The 24221-nt window shown below is 41.7% G+C and overlaps 1 protein-coding gene across 2 annotated transcripts in view; it reads left to right on the top strand.

Moving 5' to 3' along the window:
• Window positions 1-24221, top strand: part of AGBL4 (AGBL carboxypeptidase 4) — a 1479620-nt gene that overhangs the window by 1169847 nt on the left and 285552 nt on the right. The gene's annotated exons all lie outside the window — the stretch shown is intronic.

Genomic DNA, 24221 nt, shown 5'->3' with positions numbered 1-24221 from the left:
GATTGGAAATAGGGTGGTTGTAGTGAGGGGATGCAGGCTGGTAGGGAGAGGGTTTGAGCTAGGAAATTGAAACCTTGAATGCAGAAAAAAGATGTAAATGTTGTTTCCCAGATTTTATAGCTCCCAGATGCCTCCTCTAATTGCATAGCTAACCCCGAGTTTATTAAGTTATTTTCCAGAGTCAAACTCATTTGTATACATGTCAGAATGTAAACTGAATTTAAAAAGTAAGGTCCTTGGATTAGAATTCAGGAATGATAAACAAACTCATTTAGAATGTAAGATTTGCATGTCATTTGCATGTGCCCAAATGCAATTACATGTGCTCTGTAAATATGCATTTCACATTTATTTGTCATGATAGAACAGTATGGAAGAAATTAATTGCCACAGATTTTTTTAATATTTAAAGAAAAAAATTATGGTTCTTAAAATAGACTCTGCTAGTGCATGATTCAATGTGCAGAAACTGGCAAGAAGAGATAAGGATCCATCGAAAACCATAAATTCCCACTGCAACATCTGTACTAGTTCAAATCGCATGGTTTATGAAGGCCCCTTTTGCCTTCTCCATGGGTATTACCATGGCATTCTGTAGATTTATCACTGGCCCAGGGCAAGGACAGTTTTACTAGCAAAGCTTTAGAAGGGTAGGGGGCTGCTTCCTCTGAAAGCTCAAGATTGAATCAAAATGACATAACGGCTCTGGCTTTAGAAACTTCCAGACAAACAAGTCTCCCATGTACTTCCACACTGTCTACAACTTGTTCCTTCTCACTCATCTTTTACATTTTGTAATGAGACACAGCTTGAATAACCAAGACCCTTAAACACACACACACACACACACACACACACACACATACACACACACACACACCTTAGAATTGGGAGGCCTCAGGTATCAGGTGTTAATGTCAATATGGAAAAGATTTTTATTTTATTTAATTCTTTAGATTAACACATAGACTGGCTTTTTTGTGTATAACTGTATGAATTTTAACACAGGTATCTATTTGCATATCCACCACCACAGTCCGGACACAGAACAGTCCTATTGCCCCCAAAGACTCCCTTGTGTTACCCGTTTGCAGTCAGCCTTCCCCCAGCCCTAGCAAGCACTGATCACTCTAGTTTTGTCTTCTTAAGAATATTGTGAAAATGGAAGCATACAATAGGAAACCTTTGGAGACTGGCTTCTTTCACTCAGTGTAAGGCTTTTGCAACTCATCAGAGCTTTGTGTGTATCAATAGTTCACTCCTTTTCATTGCTGAGTACTATTCAGTTGTACAAATGTACCATCCTTTGTTTATATATTCACCATGGGAGGACATTTGGGTTGTTTCCAGTTTGGGCAATTATGAATAAAGAGGCTATGAACATTCATTTATAGGTTTTTGTGTGAACATAGTTTTCATTTCCCTAGGTAACTACAGTGGATTTCTGGATCATACAATAGCTGTTTGACATTTTAAGACACTGTACTGGTTGGCATTCTGACTGGTCCTATATGAAGGTTCCCATTGTTCTGCATCCTCACCAGTACTTGAAAATGTATTGTTTTTATTTTAGCCAGTCTAATAAATCTATAGTGATATCTTATTATGGTTTTAATTTGTACTCCCTAATATCTAATGATGTTGAGCAAGGGAAGGCTTCTGATATATAGGTAACGTATGAATTCATTTCTTAAGCTCTTACACTGTGTTAGTTATCTTACATGCATATCAACTTACTTGAATTTCACAGTCTTATATGGTAGTTATGAATCATTCCATTTTAAAAGTTGGAGAAACCAAGACTGGGTGAGGTTAACTGCCTTATCTTCTCAGTAAATAGTTATAGAGTGCACACTCTGTGCCAGTTGCTCAGCCAGGCACTGCTGCACACAAAGATGTCTCTGTCTCTGGCAGTCTTATGGTTTAGTAAGAATGATCTACAATATAAGTAAAGTGTTCTGTGTGAATAAGACAGAAGAGCAGAGTGAGGGGTGAGCCAGGGCAGGTAGATTTTAATTGACCATGGCTCCAAAATATCCCAATGAAAATAGGCAAACTAAGATACCAAAGGTGGGACACCTGGGTGACTCAGCTGGTTCAGCGTCTGACTCTTGGTTTCTACTCAGGTCATGATCTCACAATTTTGTGAGTTCAAGCCCTGCGTTGGGCTCTGCACTAGCAGCAGGGAGCCTGCTTGGGATTCTCTCTCCCTCTCTTTCTGTCTTGCCCCTCCCCCATTTGCTCTCTGTCTCTCTCAAAAATAAATAAATAGATAGATAGATAGATAGATAATAGACTTTAAAAAAAGAGAGAGACCAAAAAGAACATGGCCCTATGGAGGAGTCTGGGCTCAAAGTGACATAGATCCATCTCTTCATCTGTGAAGTTGGGAAGCTACAAAGCACACTCACCATCTGTCTACTTCTCTCTCCTGGATCAGCAGGGAGCTATACCCTCAGGAGGGCTGGGGGCCATCTCCCTTTCCTAACCCCAGCCCTGGGCTGGAAGGACTAGCAGTTCACAAGTGGGAAATGAAGCAGATGCAGGACTCCTATTCAAATACAAATACACAGAGGCCTAGAAGCCTCCCTGTCATACACCACCTTGGTGTCTGTTGATAGTTATTAAGAGTTATATGTCCCAACTCAACTGAGCACCCTCCACCCACCATGTGCTGGGTATCACTTGGAGCAGAGGTGTATGGTGCACTAGGAAGAGCACTGTATGTGGAGTTCTAAGTCTTGAGTTCAAGTTTTGTTTCTGTTATTTCCCATCTTTGGGCCTCAGCCTGCCCACACACAAAGATAAAACAATGTCCTTTAACCAGCATCCAAATTCATCACGCACTCCTTTCTATTCTCCTCCTTTCATGTATCTTGAATTTACCCATTGCTTTTCATTTCCACCATGTTTCTCTTTCAGTAGCCTCCTGCTTGGTCTGGCTACTGGCTCATTTTAACTCTTGCCACCATATGCTCCAGTATCCATACATCAGCCAGAGTGACCTTCTAAGAACCAAAATCAGATCATTTCTTCCTCCTGACTAAAAATTTTAATGGTTTCCCGTCACTTAAAATCCAAATTCCTTTCCACAATCCACACCCACCTCCTCTCAGATCACTTTCTCTCTCTCATTCATTGTGCTCTAGCCAAGCTGTTGTCTGTTTCATTCCTCAGACAAATCAAGCCCTTTCCCATAACTGGCCTTTGTAGTTATTGTTCTTTTTGTCCATGATGCCACCTTGCCAAGAATGTTTTCTGACTATTCTATTAAAAACAACCTTGTCCATTTACTTGCTAACTCACCATTCTGCTAATAAAACTTAATATCAAGAGTAATTATTATTTTATTATATTTTTAATATATGTATTATTATATCATATTGTTATATACTTATAGATTATTACATATTTTTATTATTATATTTTTATTATCTTTTAACCCCCATAAGAACAGAGACTTTGCTTGGCACATAGAAGTGTTTTGATAAACATTTGTCAAATGAATATCTAAAGTCTGTTTAAGTATTGCTATTTCTTTTCTTCTCTCCTGATCTCATTCTACTCATCTCATGAACTGGCATACCTCACAAGGTTGTTCTGTCAAATGAGTCGAGGCATATTGAGACACTAGTGAAGTTAAGGAATTATTATGAGTATCATCATCATTATCATCATCCAAGGCATTTCCACATCTGACACTGATTTTTTGTTATTGATTTTTTTGGTCTCTAGGGGAAACTTCCAATGAGAGAGTCTTTTTCTTTTCTTTTGTGTAGCAGACACCTGGCAATGTTTGGTTCATAGCCTGATTCAGGGTGTCACAACTATTTATCATCAAGCTACAGGCTTGGATATTATTCTAGGAAGTAAGATTTCAGAAAGGATAGTCTTTGGCATTTGAAGGAGAGAGGAGAAATGGATTAGGATCGCAAAGTTATTGAACCGTAATTTGTCAGCCCCAGATGATATGTGAAAAATTATAAAATCCTATGATTTGCAGATTCCTACCATTTTTTGAACGAGGCTTGAGGTCTTCCATGGTGGTTGAGGGGGTTCTGAGTCCCCAAGAAGGGATTTGTGCAAGGTTTTGCAGAAATTTGTAACAGAACCAGGATAGGTATCTGGGTCACCTGTCCTTTACCCCTGCTCTTTCTGTTGCTTCTCCTAAAGATCTAAATCCATCCAGTTTTCTCCATCTCCACTGCCACCACCTTTGTCCAAAATGCCATGGTCTTTCATCTGAACTACAGGAGCCCCCTAACTGGTATCCCAGAACCCACTTGTCAAACAGCACACATGATCATTTCATTACCCCGCTCTTTCCATCGCCATTGGCTTAAACCTTTCCACTGGCTTTCTAAAACTTTTGGTATAATCTCACCAGACTGTCCTCAGACCCCTCCCCTGCTCCAAATTTCTTTCCACACTGGCTTCTTCCAATTCCTGGAAACTACATAACCCCCCTGATCACAACTTTTGAACATATTATTCCCCCTGCCTATGTTGTGCTCTTTCAGGTAATGGTCAGTTCGGGTGGATGGCAGGGCACAAGAGAGGACACAGGAGAGGTACACCGAAAGAAAGTTTATTATATTCATAGGTCCTGGAGATAAAGAGTCAACCCAGACCAAGAGGGAGTCATATGGAACTCATTGGCAAGAGAGTGGACTCACCTAAGCAGGTGGGGAGCAGAGAGTGAGGACCATGGACAAGTGCCTTTACTGGGGACAGGGCAGGTTCAAGGTGGGGGGAAGTACACAAGAAAAGATGTGAGAGGATTTCATTCGTGTATTTGGATCTTACTAGGTCATGGTCAGGGGAGGATAAGAAATGGGAAGTTGTGACAAAGGCCAGCCTTATCACATTGGTGCATCCAGTTACCTGGGCAGGATGCTTACAGTCTGTTTGTGGGAATGTTGAGACAGCAGGAAAGGACGAAGTTTTAAAATTTACAGTATAGCCTAGATCAGTGTTGGCCCCATATTTCTTTACTGGAGGAACTTAAAAATAGCATCCTAGTTGGAAAGAGAATTCTAGGTCTTGAAGCTGCATTTTTATATAGCAGACCAATTATTTTTACTGGATTGTATTTTATTTTGGATTATTTATTTGGAGTTGGTGGGGTCTTCATTAAGATTATGGACCCCTAAACTACCTTGGTGCTACCACTTTCCTGTGGTGTTCTTTCTGCCTTCTTCACCCCAATACTATCTACACAGCATTCATATCTCAGCACAAGCTTACTGACTCAGGGAGACCTTTCTTGAACCCTAATCTTGGCCAGATCCCTTTCGTGTATGTGCTCCTAGAACACTGCTCTTTCCTTCATAGCACTTATCTTGGATTGCAGTTATGCCCATATTTGTGTGATTATTTGAAGAACAGCTGTCTCTCCCAATAACCTGTAAGTTCCATGAGGGCAGAGCCCATGTCTGCTTTGCTGACCATTAGGTCTTAACATCTGTCATCATCTCAGGCACTCAAAAGGTGCTTAATCTATTGAATAATGGATAAATATCAGCATTCTGCCTCTGATGGGGGTTCTAAGAGGCACTTGGTTATGGCAGATTGGCTCCATCATCCCAAACCTCACAGAATGGGGTCATCCTCTTAAATTCTTTTAGTACACTAGAACAGGATTTCCAAGCCTGCATTTCTGAGAAACTCTTTTCAGATTCAAAGCATTTGAGTGTTTAACACATTCATGATTCACCATTCAAAGAGGAACCCTGAAGTCAATGATAGGTGGCCACTTTTTATTAGGATAAGGCATTTATTTGAAAACTCCATCACGGCAAAGCCTGATTATGAGAACATATGACAAAGCTGGTGACCCAGGCCAGTGACCATCACCATTCTGGTTCTGGAGAAAACTTAGTCACTCTGGAATCTAAATTTACAGCAACTCTCACCAAACAAGGAATTAAGGGCTTTGTGAAAGTATCATTCAAGGATGACAAAGTTCAACAGTATTTTATTCTCAACCCAAACTCTAACTGAAAGTGAGAAGTTTCCCAAATCTGTGTTAGCGTACTCAGGCTGCTGTAACAAAATACCATAGACTGGGTGTCTTAAATAAGAGACATTTATTTCTCATAGTTCTGGAGGCTAAGAAGACAAAGATCAAGGTGCCCTCAAATTCAGTTCCTGATATGGGCCCTGCTCCTGATTTGCAGGTAGCCACCTTCTCTCTGTCTTCACATGGCAGAGAGAAAGAGAGAGCACATTCTGGTTCTCCCTTCTTCCTCTTACAATGACACCAATCTAGTCTTGGAGACCCCACCCTCATGATCTCATCTATATCTAATTACCTCCCAAAGATCCCAAGATCCCACCTCCAAATACCATCAAATTAAGCGGTAGGGCTTCAACATATGACTTTGGGTGGACAAACATTTAGTCCATAGTATTCTGCCTTTGCCAATCCTACCCCCACCAAGTTCATGTCTTTCTAAATGCAAAATAAATTCATGCCATCCCAGTAGGCCCAAAGAATTAACTCATCCCAGCCTCAACTTTAAAGTGTAAATAGGGGCGCCCAGGTGGCTCAGTCAGTTGAGTGTCAGACTTTGGCCCAGGTCATGATATCACAGTTCGTGAGTTCGAGCCCAGCGTCGGGCTCTGTGCTGACAGCTCAGAGCCCGGAGCCTGTTTTGGATTCTGTGTCTCCCTCTCTCTCTGCTCTATCCCCACTCATGCTCTGTCTCTCTCTGTCTTAAAAATAAATAAAACATCAAAAAAAAATTTTTAAGTGTAAATAAAGTCTAAAGTCTCATTTAAATCTTATCTAACCCAGATATGAGTGAAACTCAAGGTATGATCTATCCTGAGGCAAAATTCCTCTCCAGCTGTGAACCCATGACACTAGAAAAGTTATGTGCTGTAAAAATACAGTGGTGAGATAGGCCTAGGATAGACATTCCCATTGCAAAGGGGAGAAATTGGAAAGAAGAAAGAAGTGACAAATCCTAAGTAAGTCCAATACTTAGCAAAGCAAACTCCATTAGATGCTAAGGCTTGGCAATAATCCTCTTTGGTTCAGTGCTATGTTCTTTAGGCCCACTAGGGTGACAATGTCATTCCCATGACAACCCCACTCCTTTGGCTCCACTATGCCCCACCTCCATGGCTCTCCTTGAGGGCCCTGCACCCAAGGTACTGGTGGGGCATCCCAGCCTGCCAAAACTGGAAAGGTGGGCTCATCCTTTTAAACTGAGGAGGAACTAGCTCTGTCCCCTAGACCTCCAGTGGAAATGACAGCCTGATGATCTCTGAATCTCCTTTCAGTGTCCTTCTTCTCTTTTCTTGAGGAATAAAGCACATTCACAGCCAAAGAGCTCTATGGTTCCATTTTATAGAATTCCAAGAAGTCTGTCACCCTTCCTTCATTCCATCCCACTTTCTCTGCCTCCTTTTATCTCAACTGTTAGTGTTTCTGCTGGTATAATGCCATTTGTTTTCCTGGCTTCTTTTGAGTGACTGAGTAAGTTTATGAGTTGTACCCATGATCTCTTTATTAAGTGATAGTCCAGCTATATCCTTTGTGCTTTCTTCCAAAAACACTTTCTTACTTTTTGTTAATATGAACAGACTGAGATTTTTCCAAATCTTTAACGTATGGTTCTTTTTTGCTTAATAATCTCTTCTTCAAGTCATCTCTCTCATGTTTTATTATAAGCAGTCAAGAGGAACAGACTATTTCTCAATACTTTGCTTAGAAATCTCCTCAGATAAGCATCCAATTTCATTGCATACAAGTTCTACCTCCCACGAAAGACTAGAACACAGTTTAGCCAAGTTCTTTGCCATTTTATTAGAGGACCACCTTTTCTCCAGTTCCTAACAATGTCTTCTTCATTTCTGTCTGAGACCTTAACAAAATCTCTAGTAATGTCCATATTTCTAGTGTATACACCCAAAATTCTTCTGGCATATACCCATTACCCACTTCTAAAGCTGCCTTCACATTTTAAGGTATTTGCTACACCATCAGCTCACTTCTCAGTACCAAAATATTTGTATTAGGGTTCTCCAGAGAACAAAACTGACTGACTCTGTATGTGTATGTGTGGAGTGGGGTACACACACACACACTCAAAAGCTATTTATTTTAAGTAATTGGCTCGTGTGATTATGGAGTCTGCAGGCAGCAAGCTGGAGACTCAAGAAAACCCATAGTATAGTTACAGTCTGAGTTAGAAGGCCTGAGAACCAGGAGAACAGATGGCATAAGTCCCACACTGGTGGAGGACCAATGTCCCAGCTCAGCAGTCAAGTATAGAGAGAGAAAATTTTCTCTTCACTGAAACTTGTTCTATTAACCCTCAACAGACTAGATGATGTCCACCCTCACTGGGGACGTCAGTTTACCTATTCAAGTGATAACCTCATCCAGAAACATCCTCACAGACATACTCAGAAATAAAGTTTAGCCAAATATCTGGGCACCCCGTGGCCCAATAAATTGACATACAAAATGAACTATCACATTCTTGTTCCTTTTATTTACAATAATTTAAGGTCTTCTTTATGCCAGGTTCTGGGCTAGGGACATGAGAGGTGGGAATACCAAACCCTTGACCTCAAAATGCTTACAGTCTAGTAGAGGAAGCTTCTTGGCAACAATATAAAAGAGAAGTACTTGGTACCATCAAAGCAGAACAAGTATGGCAAACTGGGAAAGTTCTGTTATTACCTGAGATAGAGTCTGGACTGTACAGAATACATGCTGCAGATCCTTCAACTTGCTAAAGCACCAAAACGTTTCTTGTGTGACTGTGGGTCTGTGAGCACCTTCTAAAAACAGCAACCATCTCCTCACACAAGAGCCAGTGAGCTGATACAGCTCTAGGAGAGAAAAACCCAGCATCTTCCACAGCTCTCTTGAAGCCTTTTACAGTCTCTCCTTGACCACCTGCCATAACAAGGGCTCAGGAGAGCAAGGATTACTATCAAACACTCCTCACTTCTTGGAGCTACTGCTTCCCTTTTACTTTGCACATGCAAGTAATGTCTTAATTTCTCTGAAGCATTTTTCTTCATTTATGAGTATGATAACCACCTTCACAATTTGTCTGAAGATCAAGTAAGATAATGACTCATGGTCTGCCCAACACATTGCCTGCCATATAGTAAATCTGTAGCAAATATGAATACTTATCACATCTCTCCACTTGTCCCCACTCTGCATCCCTCTATTACTATATCTGACTATTGTCAAAACAAGGATTTCCTTGCAGGAATGAGGTAATCTTCACTCACCAAAAATAAACTACTTTTTACTGCATAGGTTTGTCCATTCAGTGAGTTTTTCTTGTATGCCTACTATGTATAAGAAAATAGATTTGCATGTAAATAAGAGCCATACCTAAGTCATGTTAAAATTTTGTGCAATCCCCAAATTCCTTTCAAGTCAATTTAGCTATTCCATATTAAGCACTACCATGTGCCAGGCACGGAGTTAAGGGCTGTGATTCAGAAACAGATGAGACATTTTCCTTGCCTCAAAAGTTTAAAAAATCAGTCCCTGTAAAAAACTAAATGCTACAGCAAAGGTATGTAAAAAGTATGAAAGTGACCTCAAAAACATCTTCCCTGACAAAGTAAGGAAAGGCTTCAAAGAGGAAGTAATAGTTGAGCTGGGCTCCAGCAGATGAGTAGGATTCATTTACATTTGTGTAACACTTGGGATTTTGCAAAATATTTTGGTAAAGGGAGGCTCTCTCAGGTAACACTTGTCTTAGTTCTGGGCCCCAGGGGGAGGGTAGAGCTCCTGGAACACAGGTGAGAGAATGGAGGAGAGGGAATTTGCTCTGCACCAGCTCAGGATGCTAGAGGGCTGAGGTGACTTGCCTGAGGTCATAAAGAAGACTAGTTTATAAACTATACTTTTGCTCTACACCAGTCATTTCTTTTTTTTTTTTTAATTTTTTTTTTCAACGTTTATTTATTTTGGGGACAGAGAGAGACAGAGCATGACCGGGGGAGGGGCAGAGAGACAGAGGGAGACACAGAATCGGAAACAGGCTCCAGGCTCTGAGCCATCAGCCCAGAGCCTGACGCGGGGCTCGAACTCCGGGACCGCGAGATCGTGACCTGGCTGAAGTCGGACGCTTAACCGACTGCGCCACCCAGGCGCCCCTACACCAGTCATTTCTATAGCTCACTCCTTCATGTCATTAACATCTGTACTCAAATTGCCCCTCCTCAGAGACACTTTTGCTGAGCCCCAAACCAAAAGATTAGTGCCTTTCCCTACCCTGCTTCATTTTAGTTCTTAGCTCTTATCACTACCAACATCATATATCCATTTGGTTTTTGTCTGCCCCACAAGCTTATGATTTGCACGAAGGCAGGGTTTGGGTTGCCTTGTTCAATGAGAGTGCCTAAAACAATGCTTGGTACGCAGTAGGCTCTCAACAAATATTTGTTGCATGAATGAATGAGTGAATGCTGTGATGAACATCCTTGTTCATCTATCTTTATGCAATTATCCAGTATTTTCTTAGGATCAGTCCCTAAAAGCAAAATTTCTGAGTGCCCAAGGTTATTCATTGATTACTACAGTGATTAGCAAACATCTGCTAAGTGACTGAAATTGAATATTTTTTCTTGAACTGCACCAAATTAACTGATTCCAGGTTTAAATTCTTCCAGTATTTAATTGAGCATCTAAACTATTTACTAATTCATTTATTTACTCATCAGACATTATCTGCATTATGGATGCAAAATCAATTAGGAAATGATCCCCTGACCTTGAGATGCTCTAAGTCTAATGAGGAAGGCAGACAAGTTAACTAATAGTTAGGAATGAGGCTTTTTTTTTTCTCTATAGTGGTCTTTTATGGCCTCTGCCCCTCATCACATGTGAAACCTAAGGCAATTTGCATGGCTCCCCTGTTCCTGTTTTCTCACCTGTAAAATGGAGAGAGTTGCAATAATTGTTTCATAGGGTGCTGGGGAAGAATCACACGTTAATCATGTTAATAATCATAAAAGCTTAGGGTACTGACTGACACATAGCAAGAGTTCTATAAATGTTAACATTATACTAGTCCCATTTTACAAAAATGACTGAGGCTCACAAAGGCTCAACTGTTTGTCTAAAGTAATAGAGATGGAATTTAAGTTCAACTCCTCCAACTCCATACCCGGGCACTCCCTGCCTTATGAATCTGCCTGTACCATTTAGACTTCTTTTCCTGGGGACATAATCTTCTCCTGGACTTTGAAATGTGGGGTCTAGGCCTTGAGTTGGGTTCCTAGGTTTTCTGTTGCCCATACAACCCCTGTCTCCCCACTCTCCTCTTGCCCTTCACGCTATGCTGACAAACCCCCAATTGCAAACCCACATGTTAATAGTTTTAGGGAAAAAAAATGTCTTTTGATAATTAAGCTGGTGGAATTTAGAAATCAACAGAACAGTACATTTTCCCAGCAGAGCCAAGAAATTAATTAGGAGCAATTTTCTGTCAGAAACAATTTCCATAATTTTAACTTAAAAAAAAGCAGAAAATCATTTTTGTGGGTGTTTATTTTTTTTTTTCTTATCCCTTCCATTCTAAACTGATTTAACTCCTGGAAAGACAAATCCTTCCAAATACCTATTTTCTGTTCCTCAAACTCTTCCCTTGAGGGGCATTCCAACTTCTCTCTGACAGGTTATATCCAAGGGTAAAAAGGAATTGTATGAGACAGAGCCTTTGATCCCCTCTTTTACCCCATAGAGCAGAACCTGTACTTTTTCAATGGAGTGATTATGAAATGTGCACATTCTTGACCCAAGAGTGTGGGTGGGGGAGGGAGAAATGTGATGCTTTGGGAAAAGAGTTTGAGAGGGGAGGAACAGAAGCCATGATACAATGACTGGGCCACTATAGATAAGCCTGCTCTGTAGAGAGGCACTAAGGCACTGTGGCTAACAGCATAAACTCTAATTCTGGAGCCAGACTGCTTGGGATCACATCCAAACTCTGCCCATTCATTCTATGCATGTGATCTTGGGCAAGTTCTTTAATTTCTTTGCGACTCAATTTCCTCATAAGGTAGTTATGATGGCTTACTGAGTTCATACGTCAACATGAAGACCACAATGCCTGGTGTATAACAGGTGCTCATGACTGTTTGCTATGATGATGATGATGATGTTGATGGTGGCAAGTACAAAAATCCCAAAAGGAGAGGTCTGTTACTGGGCCCATATTAGACTTGGGTGTTCTGGTTCCAACTCACACTTAGCCAACACTAAAGATCTCTTCTGTCCCAACAGCCCTTTATTTTGTAAGGCATCATCGCAAAGAGCAGTGCTTCTGAGATGTCACACATAGACACACACGACACACACACACACACACACACACACACACAAGTGTGACTAACAATAGTAGAAACACTAAGGCTTATGAATGATTTACTTATTTGTATCAGGTAGAACAGATTTAAGGTTACCCCTGCAATTATTTTTATTTTCTTACCACTCAAATATGAGAGGAAAAGAAGAGAGTAGAGCCCTAACTGAAGCTGGAGAGTAGACTGTAAATGGAAGTCTGGGAGGCACCTAAGGCATACCCTATCGCTAGTGACCACTACTATTGCAGAGTTAACCAGCTTATAGTTTTAGCTAATTATAAGTTAATTCTTATGCAAGATGGCCATTTTGTTTCATTTTCTTTAAATCTGGGTGTATTAGTAAGTGTATAACCAAGAAAAAGAAACCACTCCAAATATTTAAAACAAAGAGGATTGAATGCAAGGAATAAGTATCAGCTGAGAAATCAAACAGAGAATGGAGAACAAACTCAGAGGTTAGCAATAGCAATAAGACACTCCCACCCTAGCCTGGAGTGTCAAAGGGAGGGAAGCGGTACTGGTTACCCAGTGAAAGCTAGAATCGTGGCCACATGGCCAGCAGAACTTAGAGCCATGGAGGAGACACAGCCACTTCTAAAGACACCTCCATGTGGATGGGGGGATACTCTGGTTTCTCTCTTCTACTGTCTGATGCTTTGGCCAAAGCATTGGCCAAATTGGAGCACCTTGTGGCTCCATTCATAAAGGGATTACCCCCCATATGAGATTTGTCTCAACTCTTAGCCTCTAGAATATTTCCCAGCTGTTGTGATTCTGTGCAGCTAAGACTATCCCCTCCCTGCATCTGCACCTAGGAGGGCTTCCCAAATGGGAAGCGTGTAGAACGGCATACCTGTATATCATGGTTACTCAAGAGAGAATTATTAGTTCAAGTTGAAGTTGATAACTGCATGGGGCAGTTATCAAGAGCCAGGACATGGAGTCAGGCAATCCAAAGCCAGAGCAGAGAGCAGAATGGAGGGTAGCAGAGAATATAAAGATAAGATACCAGAGCTTTCACTCCTTTGGGCTTTAAGGGCATTTCTGCAGCATAGACAAGGGATGCTGACTGTGTTTGAAGGCCCATAGCCTGGGAAGCTGGAGAAAGCCAGGATTAGAAGAGTCAATATCTACAAAGTTTTTAACATGCTATTTGATACATAATAAAAACTAATTCCCTCCTTACCTCTCTTTCATTTGCTTCAACATGTATTTACCAAGCTCCTCAGCTATATGAAGACTAGTGCTAGGCACTAGTTACAGGGATACAATGTAATGGAGGAGGACATAGAAACTGCCTACTAAAATTCAAATACAACAGACTTTCTACCAAATAAAAGTACAATATAATAATGTCTTCTGGAGGCAATAAAAGGAGAGGGATTAGTTTCGCCTAAGAAATCAAAATAAGTTTCTGAGAAGAAATAGCATTTGATGAAGACCTTGAAGCGCAACCAAGACTTGATTGGTGGAGAATGGAGAAAGCGTCAGGCAGTGGGAACATCATGTGCAGAGGCCTGGAAGTGAAAGAGTAGAGGACATAGGTGGGGATGGGTAAAGGGTCCAGTGTGCCTTGACTTTGGGTGATAGGAATAGGAGAGAGTATGAAGTTATGCAGTGGAAGGTGAGGGTGGGGAAGACATTGGAGACTGGATCCTTGAGGGCCTCCTCTAGACCAGAAAACCTCAGTATTTGTGGAATCTTTTAGGGTTCAGAAGGTTGGGCTCCAATACATTATTTTCTGGCAGCAAGAGAGGGAAACAATTCAGAGGAGCAAGACAAAGCTTGAGTTGTAAATTATTCTTCTCCTGCCTAGACCTTTATTCAGCCTGTTAGGTAGAGAGATTTACAACCTTCAAGTCCCTGGTCTCCTTTTGCTTGATGTCTTCTTTCTCCAGCTATGGGACTGTTTCTAGAAATTTCTTAGCCAGTTAATCTGATCCTTGGACTATGGAATCTCACTGAATGAAGCCTATGTCTCTCATCACAAATTTGCTTTTGGTAGGAGTTGGGGTGGTGGACTGGGATTGGAGCCCAGATTTCTGTTTTGCTAATGTATGTTAGAGCACCAGCTTCAGTCCTAAATGGTGATGGCATGTGGCTTTGACCGTGCTGTGCAATTCAGCAAACTTTCACACCCTTTATCATGTTTGATTCTCCTACCAACCCTGAGAGAATAGATACACTTTCCACCAATCCCATTTTACAGAATGAGAGAATAGGATGATGGGAACAGAGGCTGGCCCAGAGCAAGTTAAGAGCATGGTTGTGCAAAAAAGGGTTATCTAGGGAATGACAGGAACTCTCATTATCTGGGACTGTGAGGAAGGAGTTGTTCCTGAAAGTTGAGTCTTAAATGCAGTAAAGGATCTGTCATAAAAGCTCTATCAAATTAAATCATGGGCAATGGTGGAGAATTAAATCATGGACAATGGTTGGAGAAGGATGAAGGGCTTTGAAATCCAAAACAAAGGTCCTGAACAGAACAGAGGACCAAGTCACAGACTCCAGAAGCAGGGAAGGAGCCTGTCCAATCTCTCCCTTACTATGTCACCAGCACAGAGACTTCCTGCTTTTGTACCTTCAGGGTCTCCCTGTCACCCACTGGAGACAGCTCATTGTCCTTAGCAGAACACTCTGCCCCAAAAGACTTTTCCATCTTTATCTCTTAGACATACTCAGCTTATCACCTGCCACTTAAATAGATAATGCATTTTGCCACATGTGTGCCTTGGCTCATGGTTTTCTCTGCCAAAAATTCCCTGTCCCCTTGGTTCCTGCTTGTTCATTTATTCATGTACTTCTTCCTTTAGTCCATCAGTAAATAAAGTGCCTACTGTGTGTCAGGTACTGCTCCAGATACCGAGAATACAATAGAGAGCTCAGAAACTGCCTCTGCCTCCCTGGGCGACAAGAAAGGCATCGAACAATCACACAAGTATATAAGGCCAATCTATAATAAGAGAAAAATATGTGCTATAATAAGATAATCCACCAGGAGATCCTGGATGGGTTCCGTCATCAGGGAGGGCTTTTCTGAAGCAGGATATTTAAGGTGATCCTTGAAGGAAATCTCTGATGCCCCTTGGGTCAGTTCGGCAACCAAATCTTTCATAAAGCTGATTCGAGAAGCAGGTTGGAGTACTGGAAGTCACAGCCCCAGTGAGAAGGCGGGTTGCACTAAAATGGGATCCTTCCTTCCCTCCTGGCCTCCGCAGCAATTCCCAAAATAGGAAGCAAACGGAATTGTTTTTGTGTTCGAAGCTGAAAGTATTTTTGTTTCCCTCCTCCCTCTGCGTTCCCCCTGCCAACGTGCTTCTCACCCGATCACAGTATTTATGTTTAGAGTCATGAGGCGCCTCACATGTTCATCTCCCACGTGCCAAACATGTGCAGGACACTTGATGTGCATCTTCACATTAAATCCTTACAGCACTGTGCTGAAGTCAGCATTACAGTTCTCATCTTATACATGAGGAAACTGAGGCTCTCTGAGGTTAAGCCAGTTGCCAGGTTGACAGAGCTAGTAAGTGGCAGGGCTGAGACTCCAAGCCAGCCAGTCACAGCCACTGGTCCTAGCAGTGCTGGAGCACACAACACACATTTACTTCCTCTCCACCAGAAGCCCCTCACACGTGAAGCCAGCAACCTGGCTGACCACGGAGTCTTCTCATCTCTAGGCCAGGCTCCCCAGCCTTTAGCTTTTACCCCAAAGATGGCAAGTCCAGAGCCTCCCCCCAGTAGCTGCTTCCTTCTGATGGGATTCCTGCTTCACTTCTTTAAGGAGCAATTGTGGGCATGTTGCTCCCTAAGGTAACTCAGCCTCATGTGAGATTCATTCCCCAACCCCACTGACCTATAGGTAAAGGCCAATACCTCACCACAGCTAATAGAGCCCTATGTGATTGGCCCCTGTCTGCTCCTCCAGTGTTATATTTTAACAGATACCCACTCATCATCTCCTCTTTTAACACTTCACCTCACCTAATACTTAACACTGTGAGCTTCCCAGCATCTTCTATTCTCTCTCATTTCTACTCTTCCAAACGGGTCTATCCTCGATCTTCAGTTAACCAACTCCTATTTATGGGAGGTTAAGTCATCCTAAGGGAAGTCTGCTCTGACCATGTGGGCTATGGTGAATGCCCTTCACCCAGCCCCTATGTTTTTTGGGTCCTAGCTCTTGGCATGATTGATTGTGATTGCCATTTTATATCTGACACCCTCACTGTGAGCCCTTAAAAGCAGAAAATAGGTTTGGCTTTCCTGCCATTGTATCCCCAGTGCCTGACATATACTGAGTTTTCAGTCAAAATAGGAGAGCAGGAAGAAAGAAAGATTGGAGGGCTTACAGATTTGACACATCTCAGGAGAAAGTACCTAACTACCCCAGTGGCTGACAGGCGTGCTCCCCTGCATACACACAACTTTTCTAAGTGACTGCACAGTCCCACCATCCCCTTTCTTTCATGTATCCTTTGTAAAAATTCTGTAAAGCAAACAGTCCCATTCTATAGATGCCAAAATTAAGGCCTAACAGTGGTGCCTTGGTTCAGAGATGAAATAAGCAGAACTGAAATTCAAATTATTAATCACTTATTCATTCATTCAAATATTCATTCATGCATTTTATACACTTTGGTGCATCTTCTGTTTCATATTTTGTTCTGGGCACTGAAATACAGAAGAATCAGTGTTGATTCTTGACCTCGACAAAATCCAAAGGAAGAAAAGGAGAAGTGAAGAAATGTAATAGTCATGCTTGGATAGAAATGTGTTCAGGGTGCTGCATGAACAAAAAGGAGGGAGCAGGAAGCTCTATCTAGAATAGGAAGCATTGGAGCTGGGCATCAGGCAGACAAGAAAAGGGAAGTACATTCTAATCAGAGGACTTGGGGAGTGGAGAAGGACAGAACCAGGGAAGGTGATCGGCAATGATCTGTACCTTTGATCAGCAGAGTCTTCAGTCTGCCCCAGCTGACCTTTGCCCTGGTGCCACAGTCTAGCCAACCTCTGAACGTGTGCTTGTCTTCAGGTAGGGCTGGCTTACTTAGCAGGGCAAGTTGGTTAATTATTTGGCACTGTGTTCTAGCCTACTGAGCAGGGCTGGACATAACAGAGGGAACCAGAGGTGATAGACAATGATGAGAAAGCAAAATTGCTTCTTAGGATTTGTCTCCCGACTGTGCCTACTTAAAAAACATGCTATCAGAAAGAAGGAAACCTTTGCTCTACTAATGGATAACCATGTAGTGAATAATTAAATGTATTCAGAAACCAAAACTTTGTCCCTCTAGAATCTTGGAAATTCCGATGTCAGAAGAGCTGGTATAGACAATAAGGGAATTGCCACTGGTCGGGTAAATCTGGTGCCAGTGAGGTAATATGGATGCCAGAAGGATCAGTTTGATCATAGGCTGTATTAATAGGAGTCTAATTACAAGAACAGAACCAATACCAATAGATCTATCTATATCTATTATCTATCTATCTATCTATCTATCTATCATTGGAGATATTTGTTATAAGGAACTCGCTCATGTGATTATGTAGACTGACAAGTGCCAAGATCTTCAGTTGGGAAGTTGCAGACCCAGGAGAGCTGATGGTGTAATTCTGGTCCAAAGGTAGGTAGGGCAGGCAGGCTCAAGACCCAGGAAAAGCCAATATCAGAGTCTAAAGGCAGGAAAAAACTGATGTCCCAACTCAAAGGCAGTCAAGCAGGAAGAGTTCTCTCTTATTTGGGAGGTAGGGATGGAAGGAGTCAGCCTTTTGTTCTATTTAGACCTTCAAATGATTAGATAAGGCCCACCCACATTAGGGAAAACAATCTGCTTTACTTGGTCTATTGATTGAAATGTTAAACTCATCCAAAAACATGCTTTTTTTTTTTCAATGTCAGATGCAGGCATGAGATAGAAGATTTCTAAGAGCTCTTGTAAGTCTAGTATTCCTTGGCTCACACTTTTATATCTTTAACCAGAACTACTTCTATAGTCCCCACATTGGTCTCTCTACCTTCAGTCTCTACCTCTGTCCCCCACAAATCTATCCTTCACATGTGTTCCCATGTTCATAATGCAGCCAGAGAGACATTCTTGGTGCACAGTTCAGACCAATTCCTGTCCCTGCTTAACTCTTTTAATGGCTCCTTATTGCCCTCAGGATAAACCCTCATCTCTCCATCCTTTCTTAGAGAAGGGCTGATTTATATTGGCACCCAAGGCCCTTCAGAATCTGGCCTGAGGACCCTTTATATTACTCTTTTCCTGTGCACCCAGCATTTCGACCACAATGAAGTACCATTCCCCAAACGGGTTCTGTCACATACCTTTTTTAACCTGTTTTCTTTGTTTCAAATGTTCTTTCTCTGTTTCTCTGCCTCCGTATCCTACAGAATCTATTTTGAATGTTAACACCTCCAGGAAGTCCTCACAGACCATTCAGGCTGGTTTAGGAGCCTGCTGTATGCTCCCCTAGCACTCCATATTAAGCTCTTTGACATAGTAGGAAGGCTGACCTTTCCCAGTTATTTCATGAAGACTTGAAGGCAAAGATAAGCATTTGGTAGTGGGGCCTGCCATATGGAGTCATCATACTTATGTGCTGACCAAGTGAAAATATATTTCCACAATGGAAGTTGGCTTCCTCACTCCAGGATGTGGAATACAGTGACTTCGTGAAGTTGCCAGTATGATCAACCATTCCTCTGCTTGCCTTTTAAAATGATTTTTTAATTATAAAATTAACATATGTTCATTCAAAAAATATGTAAGAAAAAATAGGTGACATGCTCAAGGACTACCACCACTGCCATACTGATGTATTTCCTTCCAGGCTTTTTTACTGTGCATAGTCTTAAGAAGATGTTGAACACCTACCTCATTTTGTTTCTTGCCCTTTTTGTTTGTTTGCTTGTTTTAACATCACAATGTAGTTCTTTATTACCATTCTTCTTCTTTTTTTTTTTTCTTTTAGAGAGGTAGTGTGAGTGGGGGAGAGGAGCAGAAGGAGAGAGAGAGAATCTCAAGTAGGTTCTATGTTCAACACAGAGCCTGATGCGGGGCTTGATCCCACAATCTTGGGATCATGACCTGAGCCGAAATTAAGACTCAGTTGCTCAACCAGCTGAGTTTCCCAAGCACCCCTTTATTACCATTATTCACAATGGCTGGATAAAATTTCATTAAGTGAATGCATAACAACTTATTTACACCTTCCTATTGAATATTTAAGTTACTGTTTTTCACCATTATATTTTTAAAAATTCTATGACAGGCATCTTTGTGCATAAAGCATTTCTCTGTGTTTAGAATGTGTTCCTTGGGATCAGTGCCTGTGGTTTTTTTATCCAGTGAAAACCAGAGCCTTGATCTAGGATCTGCCTGTGTTTTCTCCCCCAAATCTTAGAGAAAAAAGCAAAAACTGACATCAGTGCTGAAAGAGTCACTTATCCCAGTGTTCAGTTTATGTCCCCTGATTAAGACAATGTGCCCTTTCTCAAATGTGGCCATAAATATTTGCCTTCAGTGAAGTAGATGCCAAGGAGATAATATTGATTGCAAATTACAGCCCTTGTAATTAACCAATTTGCACAGCTGGAAGATGGAGCTGGTGAAATCATTTGCTTCTGAAGAAGGATGATGTCCTTTCCAAATCTGCCTCTCAGATATGAATTTGGCCTAATCTCTGGAACATTCCTGCTGTAGCTGTAGACTATAAGGTGCTCAAGAAGTCACCTAGGCTCTGGACAGAAAAGGAATGTCTTGGTCTCTTGCCTGCTACCCACCCAAAATGGGCCTACATCTCCCAGGTGCCTCTTCAAACACACATAAACACACACTGGGAAGGATTATGGGCTGAGGTTGGTACCTGGGTGCTGTCCTCTCTGTTCCTGCCCTATCAGGAATGTGAAAGGGAGGCCCAAACAACCCCAAGCTGGGCTTCTGGTCCTAGACTCTGGTGGGATCCTGGCTCTAGACAGGTGGGGGCAGCAGAGAGCCAGTCAGTTTGGTCAGCTGGGATTCTAGCTGACCACAGCTGGTGGGAGAGCCCAACCTGAGCAGTGTAGGAAAAAGAAGAACTTGATCCAGATATATGCATAAGTGGAATAGGGGTCGTGGTGAATTAGAGATGAATCTTAATTATTACTAATAGACCCTTTCACTGAGGCAGCACGCTTCAGTTTACAAATAGAATGATAGCAGATTATGTTGTTGAATCCTCTCCATATTCATACTCATTTGATAAATGAAGAAACTGAAGTTCAGGGAAGTTAAATAACCTTCCCAAGTTCACATAGCCCTAAATGGCAAAGCTGGGTAATAAACCAGGTCTGACTCTATGGAGTGATTGGAATACTTTGAGTTCTTTATATCCACTATTTCGTTTGATTCTGGAAGTTGGTCAAGTCAAATAAATTCCCTTTAAGTGGACAGGTTGAGAGCTCCTAAACTTAACAGAGCACTATCCCAGGTGACCAAGAAACCTTAGAAGCAGGAAAAAGTGGCATTCAAAATGTCACATATATGTTGAGGGCGAGGTGAGGAGGGATGCTAGTCCCTGGCTACCAAGAAAGCACTTGGGCATATACCTTTCCAGCCTCAGTTTTTCTATCTGCCACTCAGTTTTCTCTCTGTGCTCAAACTATTCCCAAGCATTTGTAATTCTTAGAATAGATCAAGTTCTCTCTCATTTCCAGGCTTTTGCATATGCTGGTCCCACTGCCTCAAATGATATCCCTCACACCTGCTGGTCTGGTTAATTCCTCTTCATCCTTAGGACCTCTGAGGGCATTCCCTGAGCCCCTCCTTTCCTGGGCATATTAGGCACATCTGTATTCCTGTAGCAGGATTTGCCTAAACCTCCATCTTGGCAAGTATCATGCTATATTACAATGTCTTTTTCTTTCATTAGACTGTAGGCTCTTTACTGACAACCATATTTTATTAATCTCTCTGTTGGGCATATAGTTGGTGTTCAAATATTTGTGGAATGAATGCACGCATGCATGAAGAAACATCTTCCATGGTGCAAAAGTCCAAAAGTGCCGGAGGTTTCATGCTTATTGATTAGAAGGACCAGCTCTCAGAACCCACTAGGGAAATGAATGCTGATCCCTAAACCTTGGAGTAACAGCCTAGCAAAGGTGGAACACATTGCTTTCTCTGCAGTTTCCTACCTGGGTGGTCATATGGTTAAAAGATACTTAAGACACTATTACACCTCATGCAACAGAGAAAAAATCGTCATTTCCTTCCCACAAAGGCCTGAATGTGAAGTTCAGGCCCCTCCACAGTTCTATTTAAGCTGTTTTTTAAGATTGACTTGGCAGAGTGAAATCTGGTTGTTCAGCCACAAAGGGGTGGTCTCAGATTTGGTTAAGGGACTTCAAATTTCACCTGGCCACCCAAAAAGCAACTTTTTCAAAGGTTACCCCCATTGCTTAACTTATACACAAACTCCCCAGTACCCAACCACTGCTACCCCGACAAAGCATTTAACATAGCAAATTCCATAAACCAACAGAACTGACCACATTCTCTCTCCCTTTCTCTCTCTCTCTCTCCCTCCCTCTCATTCTGTTTCTTATTCTCTCTGTCTCTTTCTTTCTCTCTCCCTCCCCACCATATACACACACCACGCTCTTCAATTGAGTGGCTGAAACCTACCCATGTTTTATTTAGTTTGAGCAGCTAATGCCAGAACAGAGGTAATGAAATATATTAATTATATTAAAGATGTCCTAGAGAACCAGTATTTGCTTTAAAGAAAGAAAGAAAGGGCATATCTGACTCTGAGCAGAGATGATAGCAACAGGCAGATGATTAACAGCTAATAATATTAGTGTTGTAATTAGAACCGCCTTGAACTCTTAACCCATCTGCCTCTGTGATTTCTGGGTCCATACAGTGAACAACAAGATGATTCTTTCCTTTTTTTTCCTCCCCTTTATTGATTTACCTGGCTGTTCAGAATATATTCTTTCTCAAATAAATATTAATAACTGCTATCACTTATTATTCACCTATTGTATGCCAGCTGCTCTGTAGTTACTGAGGGTACAAGGAAGAATATAGCTATGGACTCAGCCCTTAAGGAATTAAATACAATTTATTGTCGCAAAGGTCTTATCTGGTAGAATTACTACCCTTACCTTTACAAATGTGGAAACTGAGTCTGAGGAGGGTGAAGTGACTTGTTGAAAGCCACTCAGCTTGTAAGTAGCCAAGCACAGATTCAAAATTTATTCTGTTTGACTCCAGTTGACGATTTTTCTAGTATGCCACAGTGCTCTACAAATGGCCATTATTGCTGTTACCTTGGTAATTCACCCACCCTGGTCAACTGTCTTCGACTCAGCTCACAGTCTTTTCAGGAGTGGAGGAAAAGGGAATGGAAGAATGTGATCAAACAAGAGGTCAAGTACTCTCTACCTGGCTGTTTGGGAAATCACCATCATCATTACAGTGTTCTGCATCTGGAGCCCCAATAAGAGCAGCAAACTGGCAGATCTCAGTGATGGAGAAAAATCAAGCAGGTAGTTCTTAGTTATCCATACTAGGACACAAATGGCATCAAGAAAGTCTAGACTCTTAGCTGGGGTTCAAGAGAAGAGCTAAGAGATTCTAAGTCCCAAGGAGGAGGTTGGCAGGGAACTGGAGATAATCAGTCTTTGGTGGACACTAATAGACAACAATATTGCTGAAGGTGTTCCTGAGATATTGTGGTAGCATTTCCCCAGGGGACTCAAAATATACATGTCCAACCTCATCGCAGCCAACTCTCCCTGAGGAAATATATTCATAACGAAGGACAAGTTAGGTATTCTTACCTGGGACTTTGGCTCCAAATCTCAGTGCAGAACTCTCCTGAGATGAACTGAACTGAAGTGTGAGTTCTTTTATCCCAAGCTTGTGAGGCTCAAGTTTTCTAGAAAGAAAGTCCTCCTCTGATTCCTTTAGTGCCCTGAGCTTGGCTTCTAGAAAAAGCTGCCCACAGTATCCCTGTTAGACCCAGAGGGAAAGGAGCAAAGAAGTCCTCACAAGGAAGGGTAGTAACTCTAGTGCTAGGACACACCTTTCTCTCCCACTTCTGCTCCATGATCAGTCATTCCTTCCCACCAAGCCTCCAAGGGAGGGAAATACACAAAGTCTGACCCATCAGAAGTAAAACAGAATCTTATTCTTAACTGCAGTTTTGGTCCCAAACCCTGGAAACCAGATTGTGAATCTGGTAAAGAGTAAATGAGATAATATAAGAAGCTTCTGCCATCAAACCTTGGCTTCCTTTAAATGGGGCCTAGAATCTCTTCTTTGGGTCCTATAATCTCTTCTCTCTTCTCTTGAACCACAGCCAAGAGTTCAGATCTTCCCAATGCCATGTGCTTGTTGATCTAGACATCTGAGAACTATCTGCTCAGTCTTATCATCACTGAACTCTGCTTGTGAACTGAGGGGTTTTTGTTTTTATTTTTATTTTAGTTTGGTTTTCTGCCAGGTCATCTCCCAAGCCTGCCTGTGTCTCTCTACAACAATCTGACACTATCTCTTCTTTACATATCTAATTCTCTTTATCCCTCAGCTGACATTACCTTCTTCTGGAAGCTTTTATCCTCCTATCCCTACTCTGCCTCCAGGCTGGGTCAGGTTCCTCCTCTCTGCTTCCACTCCCCCTTGGCTTCTGCCTCTCACAATACTTACCACTCCATATTATTTTTGAGTTTATGTGAATGTTTTTCCCCAAGAAACAAAATCCATGATGGCAGAGAATGTGTATGATTTACTTTGTTTCCCCGGTTTCTAACCAAGATCTGGCACAGAGCAGGGAGTGTTTGATGAATGAATAAATTGGGAAATGATGAATTT

Source organism: Prionailurus bengalensis, chromosome C1, assembly GCF_016509475.1.
Source record: "Prionailurus bengalensis isolate Pbe53 chromosome C1, Fcat_Pben_1.1_paternal_pri, whole genome shotgun sequence".
In the NCBI taxonomy this organism is placed as follows: domain Eukaryota; kingdom Metazoa; phylum Chordata; class Mammalia; order Carnivora; family Felidae; genus Prionailurus; species Prionailurus bengalensis.
Note: the sequence above shows the minus strand (reverse complement) of the source record. Positions and strands in the feature narration are given on the sequence as shown.